Source organism: Elephantulus edwardii, unplaced genomic scaffold (assembly GCF_000299155.1).
Source record: "Elephantulus edwardii isolate Elephantulus edwardi_28Jun2011 unplaced genomic scaffold, EleEdw1.0 scaffold00059, whole genome shotgun sequence".
NCBI lineage: Eukaryota > Metazoa > Chordata > Mammalia > Macroscelidea > Macroscelididae > Elephantulus > Elephantulus edwardii.
The window spans coordinates 7268944-7279464 of NW_006399809.1; the positions used below are offsets into that span (position 1 = coordinate 7268944).

At 37.7% G+C, this 10521-nt stretch overlaps 1 pseudogene; it reads left to right on the forward strand.

Moving 5' to 3' along the window:
- Positions 1-3217: 3217 nt before the first annotated feature.
- Positions 3218-4820, forward strand: LOC102868650 (annotated as a pseudogene).
- The last annotated feature ends 5701 nt before the right edge of the window (positions 4821-10521 follow it).

Sequence of the window (10521 nt, forward strand, 5' to 3'; positions counted from 1 at the left end):
CAACAACTCCTCCCTTTACCCACCAAATATGAGACCCTGTGATTGCCCCCCCTGCCCGTCCTCAGCCCTCTGTTCCTATTCTTCCTCCTTTGGATCTTCAAACACCTGTTAGTGATTATCTTTGGTCTTAATTTTTAACCAATGGGTGAAGCTACAGAAGGTATGCATGTGGCTGGACTATGTGGATACTGTTGCTCTCTGTTTCATGGTGGAACAAAAGAAAAGATAAACAAGTATACTTTCTGGTTGTCTGAGAAGTGACTGAAAGATCCAAGGTGATGTAAGCTTATCAACAGAAAGCATGTCTTCTTATTTAAGGGGCATTGAAGGGCAGAGCACCCAGCTTGAGACAGAGATTCTGATGATCTCAGATTTTCCTAGGGTAGTATACCTGGATGGGATTGGTATCTTTCCCAGTCCAGGGTATGAATGCAGAGTACACAGTCAGAGATACACTCTGTGAAGACAAAGTCAATGACAACTCAATATGTCCAAAGATGGCACAATCTATGAAGGGTTTACTTATCCAAATATGAGTGTAGCATGCCAAGGGTGCCCAGAGGAAGGCAATGGCCCTGGTAGGAGGTGGTTCTGCCATCAATCCAGGGATTGGATGTGGGTTTTGCATGGCATAGACTGACAACACCCAAAGTATATCTCTGAATATAGAGTTTTATGCAAGATTCCAGTACCACATGCAAAAAAAGTGCATGCCTGGCTTTAGGTAGAGTTGGTACAGGTCCAAAGGGATACTGCCAGCCACTAGGTGGGAATCAGGTGACTCACTCCCTTGATCCTTGGGAGAACATGGGAGAATAGCAGAGAAATTACACCTTTCAAACAGCTTATCAAACAGCTGATGTGAACACCTTGCTGTGGTGTTCCTGTGCTGACCAGAAATCAGTCCAAAATATTAAAAATAGTTATGCCTCACAGATTACAATTCACCACACTTTTCTTCTTATTTGATTTCATTCTGTGTCTTCCTTCTGTTGATGTTTGAACTGTTACTTTATCTTTTTCTTTGACCCTCAGGTACTATAATTATCTTTTGTCTTGGAGAAAGTGCAACCACATTGCTCCTTGGAGAGAAGGATGGGAAAGTCTCATATCACATACTTTAGGAATGTTGTTAGGAGAGGCTATTCCTCAGAAAAAGACATCATGCAGGATAGGTGGAGGGTCAATGAAACAAGGTGAATTAACAGAGTGATATCAACAATGGACTTCAGTATATTAGAGATGAAGAAGATGGCTCGGCATAGGATGGGGCTCAAATATGTTCATAAAGTCGCTATGAGTTGTTCTTGACTCAGTGACACCTAGCAACAAAGTTAAAAATAATCTTGATTGCCCTTTGTCTAACCTGCCGTTTTACCTCATTCTCTCTCCATTCAGTCTAGTTTATTATATGCTAGGTTATCACCAGTTCTTTACTCCATTTTTCACTAAAGATTCCAAGTTTTTCATACTATTTGCCTCTCTGATTATTTTTCCACAATCTCACCATTCTCCATTTTTCAGTTACTTTCTCCTGTTCCTACGAACTGTTCTCCTATTAGGTTAGGATCAAATCTTTTTGTCTCCAAACTTAGACTCATTCATGAAAGTTTGTTGGTGAAAGATGCTTTTCTACATCACCTCTACTTGAGTTTTAAAATACTTACTTCTGTATTTCTTGAGCTCCCCCTTTTCAAAGATTCCAAGCTATATTTCAATTCTAGAAAGAGTAGAGAAGAACAATGATCCAATTTTGCAATGACAGTGCTATCTTTCAGTCAATCATTTTTAAACAATTGACTTTTCTCCGCCCCCCCTTACATGCCTGCTTCAGGCAATGTAAACAGATGTTTTATAGTCTTTGAATCATATAAATTTATTTTTTCTCAAGGTAAAATGTTTGTGTTGTCCATTTCTACTTAGGTATACCTAAAACTGTGAGAAATTCAAAGTTTCTCAAACCAGATAGCTCTACCAGTAGCGTTATTAAATGGATTAAACCGTGAGAAAGTCATATTGTTGCTGTTGTTGTCAAGTTAGATATGACCCATAGTGACCCTATGGACAGAGAATCTGAACCCCTTCCTATCCTGTGCCATCTTCACATTTCCTGACACACTAGAGTCAATTGCAGCAATTTCCATGTCAACCCACCTAGCTGAGGGTCTTCCTCTCGTAAGCAGATTTTCTGCCTTTCTGAGCATGATGTTCCTCTCCAAGGAACAGCCCTTTCTAGCAACATGCTCAAAGTTTGTGAGGCATGTCCTATCATCCTTGCTTCCAAAGAGCACTCTGGCTCCACCCTCTCCATGACGTATTTATTTATTCTTTTAGCAGCCCATGGACTATTCAGTGCTATCCTCCAACACCACAGCTCAAAGGCATCAATTTTTCTTCTGTCATTCTTATTCATTGTCAAGCTCTCAGATGCATAGCAAGTGATCGGAAAGACAATGGCCTGAATCAGAAGCACCATAGTCCTCAAACTGATGTCATTACTTCTCAATAATTTGGAGAGGTCCCTCACTGCAGTCTTTCCTTATTTCCTGACTGCTGGTACCATGGGTGCTACTTGTGGATCCAAGTAAGATGAAGTTATTGAGAAATTCTTTCTAAGGTGAATGCTTTCTGTCCTTTATTGCCACATTGTCTACCCAACATCAAAAAAGAAATATATTATTATCATATCAAGGCAGGTGATTTTCTTTATTATTCATGCAAGTAGCATATACAGTTGCACCCTTATGCTTATTTATATGTGTATACATGTTCGTGACATATGTAGAAACCTTTATGATATGAGATTCGGTATTATTTTCATGACAAGAGTCCAGAATGAAGGCTGCATAGTGGAGTGGACTTGGAAAGGCGGGATTGTATAACAATGAATGAATTTTTCATTTACTTTTCAAAGAGAAGAGCAAACTGGGGAGGAGAGGTAGGCAGGGAGAAAAATGCAACAATGAATGAATGGAAATCCAAAGTCTCTGTAAACATTCATTAAAATTAATAATAAAAAAGAAATTAAAAAACACCAACAATAACAAACCAAACACCAAAAAACAAAACAAAACAAAAGAAGTGTTCAGGCCTTAGGGCTGGACCACAAGCCCAACATGAAGTGGTATGATCTACTGAGTGTTTTCAGCTTCAAATTCTGATTAGAAGCTGAGGTTGAGCCAAGGGTGTGAGACTTGAAAGCAAATACAGGGAGAATATGAAAGCGTGGCGCTGTGTGAGGAGGAACTACGGTCAAGGCTGGTACTAGAAAGCTGCTCTGAATACCAGTTTGGTGGTTGATACATCTCTCAGTTGAACTATACAGACTTTTTGAAGGATACCTCATGATACCCTCTCACCTGAAGAGGGTTAGCAGAGACTGTTTTACACTGTGGGAGAATGTGCAAAGGTTTTGCAAGAGCAGAAATATTTCTGGTTGTGTGAAGTGACACAGACATTATTCTTGTGCTTCTTGTCCATAGTTCAAGAGCAGACATTTTTCACTAAGTTGGAGATCAGCTTGTTTAAATCTAGAATTCAATTTCAGTACTTGAACTGGAGACCCGAGCACCTGAGCCAGATATCTTTGATTCATTACAGAATAACCTCTGAGGAAGATGTGCCTTCATAAAAAAGAAGTACAAAGAGATGCTAGAACAGAACTGGGAATATTATCTGTAAAAATAATTAGGGAAAACACAAAGATCCTAGAAGATGAAAATGTTGACGCCAATTGTGAAGAGTGAGAACTAGTTTGGATTTTCAGTGATATAGTATACTTTCACAAGATTTATTGGAAGACAATTCACACCTCTATAAACCCTGCTAGTGACCTTTATTACACAGGAAGTTTAGGTTTCCCAGTATTCTGAGAGAAATGAAACATTTTGATGCAGACGTACTGTTGCAAGTACAATGTTTGCAAGAAATGTGAGAAGATCGTTATGAATATAATTATCAGGTCAAATTTGGAATCATTGAGTTTTCATGGTGAACACAAGATGAGAACAGAAAGCTAACCTGGTGGCTGTGCCATTTGCTTTAAACATACAAAACTTTCACTCTTATCAGTGAACCCAGTGGAATTCCACCATCCTTATATTCCTCTGTTGGATAGTGACAATGTTAGATTACTGTTGCTGTTGTAACCCACGACTTTATGTGCTGCCTTTCCTGTATAATGTGAGGTAAGGTGATAGTAAGTTAACCCAGTTAGCAATGCTACGGGCAGAGTTTTCCAGTATTGCTCATCAGAAAGATGGGAGCTTCTGCCCTGTTGTTATGTGCAGTGACTTTAATTCTTTTCCTAGTTCTCCACAGTATAGTTTTATATAAGACAGAAGATTGAATTATGAAGGACTTGCCATAGAAAAGGTAACTGTCCAGAAACAATCTTCACAGGTACAACAAATTTTATCTCTACCAGTTTGGCCTCCCAAACCTAGTTATTTTCACAGAACTGCATGTATGAGGTACAATAGGTAGAAAAGACAGATGATAATTTGACACAAACAAAGCTTGAAAAAGAAAAGATCATAGTGGCAGCTGAAAAATTATCTTCACATTTGCAGCATCATTTCAGCTTGCCAACTGTTTATTCACATTACTTTCCCAGCACTAGAATTCCAGAAGTGACTACTTGTCATTCTTGAAGTACCATAACTGTGCATTATATTTCCTTCTCTACTGAAAAGAAAGGTGTTACTGAGGAACCAGGAGTTGAACTTTCATTGGTTGGTGACTTGAAACTTTCAGCTAGGCTGTCACTTCTTACAGAACAAGACTTCTGGATTCTTAGATCATCTGCCTTTATTGGCTAAATTCAGCTTGAGCTCTGACCCTGCTTTTATTGCCACCGTGATCTTCCTGTTTTACCTACTCTTTTTCAAAGAACGTACAGATGTTAAGAGTTGACATTTTTTGTGCCCTGAGTTTCTAAATAATTTATTTGAAATGTTTGGAGCAGACTGTAAACAAAATAAGTTTACAAAATTTTCTTTTTTAAAAAACGAAAAATGTTTTCTTCACAGGTGAATTATAAATGATCTTTATTATAAAAGAATTGTGGATTCCCCCCCCCTTTTAATTTTATTTATTTTGCTGTGGAGAACATACACAACAAAACACACACCAATTCAGAAGTTAAAAGAAATGTTTAACCTACCCTCATCACCACCATACACACATGCAAATGGGCACGTATGTGGACACACACACACCATTTTCCATGTAAGCTTGTTCCTAAGGATTGTAATAAGAGTTGCACAATTTCTCTGAGCTAGGAGTTACAAACTCTATAACATTTCTGTATATTGTAGAAAGCATTAATTTTGCTTTGTGGCAAAATCCAGACAGTAGTAAACGAGATATGCTGAGTCACACCAGATTTACTGTAAGAGATGTGCATTGTGAATTTTTTGCACTAATGCAACAATTATTCCTCATTATTACTACACATTCAGTACAGTGATTTCCAGTATATCACAGAAGCTGATGCATCATTTCTATTTCTCAAGTATTTTCTGTGTAATACTGCATACCACTTTTCTTCAAAAGATGGAAGTTAGACAGAACTATTGATTGAATTCTAAATCAAGTCATATTTGGTTGAATGTCTCCCTTTGGGCAGCTGAGTCTCTATAGTAATTTTTTTGTGTGTGTGTGCTTTGCTTCCTTCTTGCTCCTCTAACTTTAAAACTTTTAGTTAAGGTTATCCAGGCAAAAGGACGGTATGTGGTGAAATAGTCAGACATTGCTTGGTTTATTATAAGGTTTGGAATTAGACCTTTCTCCTTAGAACCAGTATGGAAGTTGACGAGAGTATATGTCTGACGTTAATCTGATTAGCAAATCTACAAATACCGATTCCTCCATAGCTCAGATTCTTATGACCAAGGAGTGTTACATGTGATTACTGATAATTAGAACTTTCCTTCTGGAAAGAAACTACTTTAGAGTTAACTTGTGGAAACAAAAGGAATAAAACTGCATTCGGCTTTCAATGTACCAAAAACTAATGAAAACCCATTATTGTCAAGTCCATTTCAACTGATGTTGACCCTCCCCTAGGTTTTGAGGTTGGAAATCTTTAAAAGGAAGAGACTTCTCATCTTTTAATTGTTAAATTTCAACCTGTGATCTTTACATCAACTGTCCAACATGGAAAACACTATATCATTGGGATTTCTTAAAGATACTAAAGTAGTGCTTATACCGGCATGCCTTAGAAAACAAAGGAATAACACAGATACCAGCTGTCAGAATTAGGGAAAAATATCAGAACAAAAGTGATTGTAAATATAATTTAATAGGAATGTGAACTATTCACAAAGGGGTTAAGAAATTGTAGCCTAGGTTAGAATTTCTTTTAGAGCTGCAATGTTGTAAACTGATTAAGAGAAGTTACTGTAGAAATTATAAGTCAAATTGGCACAGATGAACATTAACATCTTCATTTCACATTGTTGCTGTTGTTGTTATGTGCCGTTGAGTCACCTGTGACTCATAAGTGACCCTACGTACAACAGCTCTGAAGCCTTCCCTGTCCTGAGACAGTCTCACTCACTGACTCTGACACACCTACCTCCATTGCCCTACTTACTGTACCAATCCATCTCATCAGGGATCTTCCTCTCTTGTGCTCTCCCTCCACCTTTCCGAGCATGATGACCTTCTCCAAGGATCAATAGCTTCTGGCCACTTGCTCAAAATACGTGAGACAGAGCTTCAAAATCTAAGCCTCCATGGAGAAACTTGGTTTCCACTCTTGAAAGTTTGTAAGAATTGTAAGATCATCTTTTATACACAAAGTCATTTGCAAAACATCTAGGGGCATACAGTTATGATAGATGAGTATAATTCAGTGATGATGGAGTATTATCCTTTCTAGTGGGTTGTAATGCTAACTCAAAAGAAGTATCTCCTTGCTGGTTTGAATCTACCAGCAGTTCCAAGGAAGAAATATAGACCATTTCCTCCAGTGTGATTTATAGCCTCTGAAAACCCAGTGAGGGTCAACTATTGTTGGTTATGACTTTGGCAGCAATGAGTTGAGTTGATGTGAAAACCACCTCATGAATACAATTATTTAGTACTCGCAAAACCAATCCCAACTACCCCTGACTGCCTGTAAATCATTAATTTAGATCATATTCCAACATGTTCCTGGGAACAAGCATAACTCTGGAGGAAATAGCTTATATTCAAAAGAATTCTAAGATTTGGGTAACTTACAATAAATTACAAAAATGTAAAATGTTTGTAGGGCCAACAGGAAAAGAATATAATACTAACTAAAATTAGGAAAGGTATGTGTCAGGGCTGTATCGTTTCTCCATATCTATTTAATCTGTATGCTCAGTAAATTATTTGAGAAGCTAAATTGTATGAAAGATAATGTGGAATCATGATCAGAGGAAGACTCATCAATAACCCTCATTATGTGGATGACACAACCTTGCTTGCTGCAAGTGAAGAAGACTTGAGGCATTTGTTGCAGCAGGTTAAATACCACAACTTTCAACTTGGATTAAATCTCATTGTTAGTAAAGAAAATTCCTTGTCACTGGACCAATTAGCAGCATCTTGATTGGTGGAGAAAAAATTGAGACTGTCAACAGCTTCATCTTAGTTGGATCCATATTTGGAATCATCAGTGAGGAGATTAGGAGACATATTAAACTGAGAAAGTCTGTAGTCAGGGACCTCTCCAAATTATTGAAGAATAATGATGTCAGTTTGAGGACTAAAGTACACCAGATTCAGGTCCTGGTCTTTTTTACTCACTTGCTATGCATCTGAGAGCTAGACAATGAATAAGGATGACAGAAGAAGAATTGATGTCTTGGAACTGTTGTGTTGGAGAAGACTGCTTAATATCTCATGGACAACTATAAGAACAAAGAGATATGTCTTAAAGAAAGTGCAGCAATATTGTTTGTTGGAGGCAAAGATGACACTTCTACTCACATACTTTGGGCATGCTGGTGGGAGAGACTATTCATTGGATTAGGGTATCATGATTGGGAAGATGGAGGGATGGCAAAGGAGAAGAAGACTTTCAACCAGGTAGACTGAAACAGTGACTGTAGCAATGGGCTTGATTGTGTCAGAAATTATGAGGATGGCACAGGATAGGACAGGGTTCAGATCTGTTATTCATAGGGTTGCTATGACCTGAAGATACCTAAGAACAACAACATATGTAAATTTCTGGATGTACTTTCCCCAAGAAACATCTGTTTGTTATTTTGACACTTCATTCAGTACTCTCAATATTCTTCTCCAACACATGTACTCAAAGTACTCAACTCATATATAACACAGTACTCAAAGACATTAATTCTTCTGTCATCCTTACTCATTGTTCAACTCTCTGATGCATAACACATGACTGAGAATATCATGAACTGAATCAGGCACATTGTAGTCATCAAACTGACATCATTGCTCATAAGTATTTTGGGGAGGTCCCCTACAGACTGCCCAATACAATGTGATTCCTGGTCTCCTGACTGCTGGTATTAATGGTGTTTTTTGTGGATTCAAGCAAGAGGAAAGCAATGACAACTTCAACATTTTCTATCTTACAATGATGCTGACTACTGGTTCTGTGGTAAGGAACTTTGTTTCCTTGATGTAGTGATGTAATTCATATTAAAGCTGTAGTTCTTGATCTTTTGAAGCAAGTGTTTCAGGTTCTCCTCACTTTCAGCAAGCAAGGTTGTTCCTTCTGCATAAAAAGAGTTATTGAGTGCTTTAACTCTGATCCTGATGCCACATTCTTATTCATATAGTATAGCTTCTTGAATAATTTGTTCAGCATACAGATTTCTAGATATGGCAAAAAGATAAAACCTGGACATACACACTTCGTGATTTTAAACCATGCAGTGTTCCCTTGTTCTGTTTGGATGGTAGCTTATTGATCTACACATAGATTTCTCATGAGCATAATTAAGTATTTTAGGATTGTAATTCTTTTCAGTGTTATCCACAACTTGTTACTATTCACACAGTCAAATGCCTTTGCATAGCAAAGATAGCTTATTTTGGTCTCTCATACTTTGGACATGTAGCTTAGAAGTGGCTATTCTTTGGAGAGGAACAGCATGCTTGAAAATATGCAGAATCAGTGAAGGCGAGGAAGACCCCCAGTGACACAGATTGACACAATGACTGTAGCAATGGGCTCAAGTGTATCAAAGAGGATCAGGATGGCCCATGATAGGGCAGGGTTCAGATTTGTTGTTTATAGGGTTGCAAATGAGTCATATTCAACTAGATAGCACCAAACAAAGGCAGCCACAAGAGCCACAACATATCTAAATGTATTGACATAGGTACATTTGTGAGAAATTCTAAATTTAATATGTGAATCTGTGTAGATGAAGTGAGTCTGCCAGTTTATGTGGTTGGTTGATTAAACTTGGACTCACTTCGACTTATTTTAAATAAAGTTGAGATACCAGAACTTTCCTGGCTGATACAAAGGAACCATGAGAATGAAGTGTGCAATGTGTAGTCACTCCTCCATTGCATCTACCAAATAACTAAGGCACACTGACTTTATTACATGTCGTTTAAAGTCAGTGAAGAGGTAGCCTGCTACTTCTGCTAGAAGTCAGAAATTTTTGAGCAACGTTTCTGTCAAGAACCTCTTTAAAGAGTTCCAATCTCCCCACATCGTTTTCAACATCAATTGCTTACTGTTTTGTTAAGTTTTGCTGCTGCTATTGGAATGAGATGATATCTTATTGTTGCTTTGATTTGCATCCCTCTGATTACCAGTAATTTTGAGCATGTCTTCGTGTGTCTGTTGGCCATCTGAATGTCTTCCGTTGTTAAAAATCTTTTCACATCTTTGACTCACTTTGTTTTGTTTTTTCCTGTGGAAGCCTGGTAGTATTCTGTAAACTTTTATTATGAGACCCTTGCCTGAAATGTCATTGCCAAACATTTTCCCCCCTCAGAAATGTATGCACTGCTAGTGGGATTGTAAAATGATATAACCATTCTGGAAGGCAGTTTGATGTTTCTTCAAAATGCTGAATATAGAAATCTCATATGACCCAGCTATTACACTGCTAAGAATATACCCAAATGAAATTAGAACTGAGACATGAACAGAGATATGAACACCTATGTCCACCACAGCATTATTCACAATAGTAAGAATATGGTAACAGTCCAAATATCTACCAACAAATGAATGGATTGAGAAATTGTACTGTATTCCCACAATAGAATATTATGCAGCACTAAGGACTAATGAATTTGCAATATACTGAATGGCATGGGAGAGTAGAGAGAGTATTAAGCTGAGTGATTTTTTTTTTAGAATAACATGTTTTAAATTTTATTAATTTCTGAGAATATGAAAGCAACACACCATATTTTTGTCCAACATGTCAAATTGTTGTTGTTATGTTGGAACTGACACATAGCTGACCCTCTCATGAGTTTTCCACAACTGTAAATTGCATGGGAGGTGATGACTCATTTGTCTGGTAGTTTTTTTTT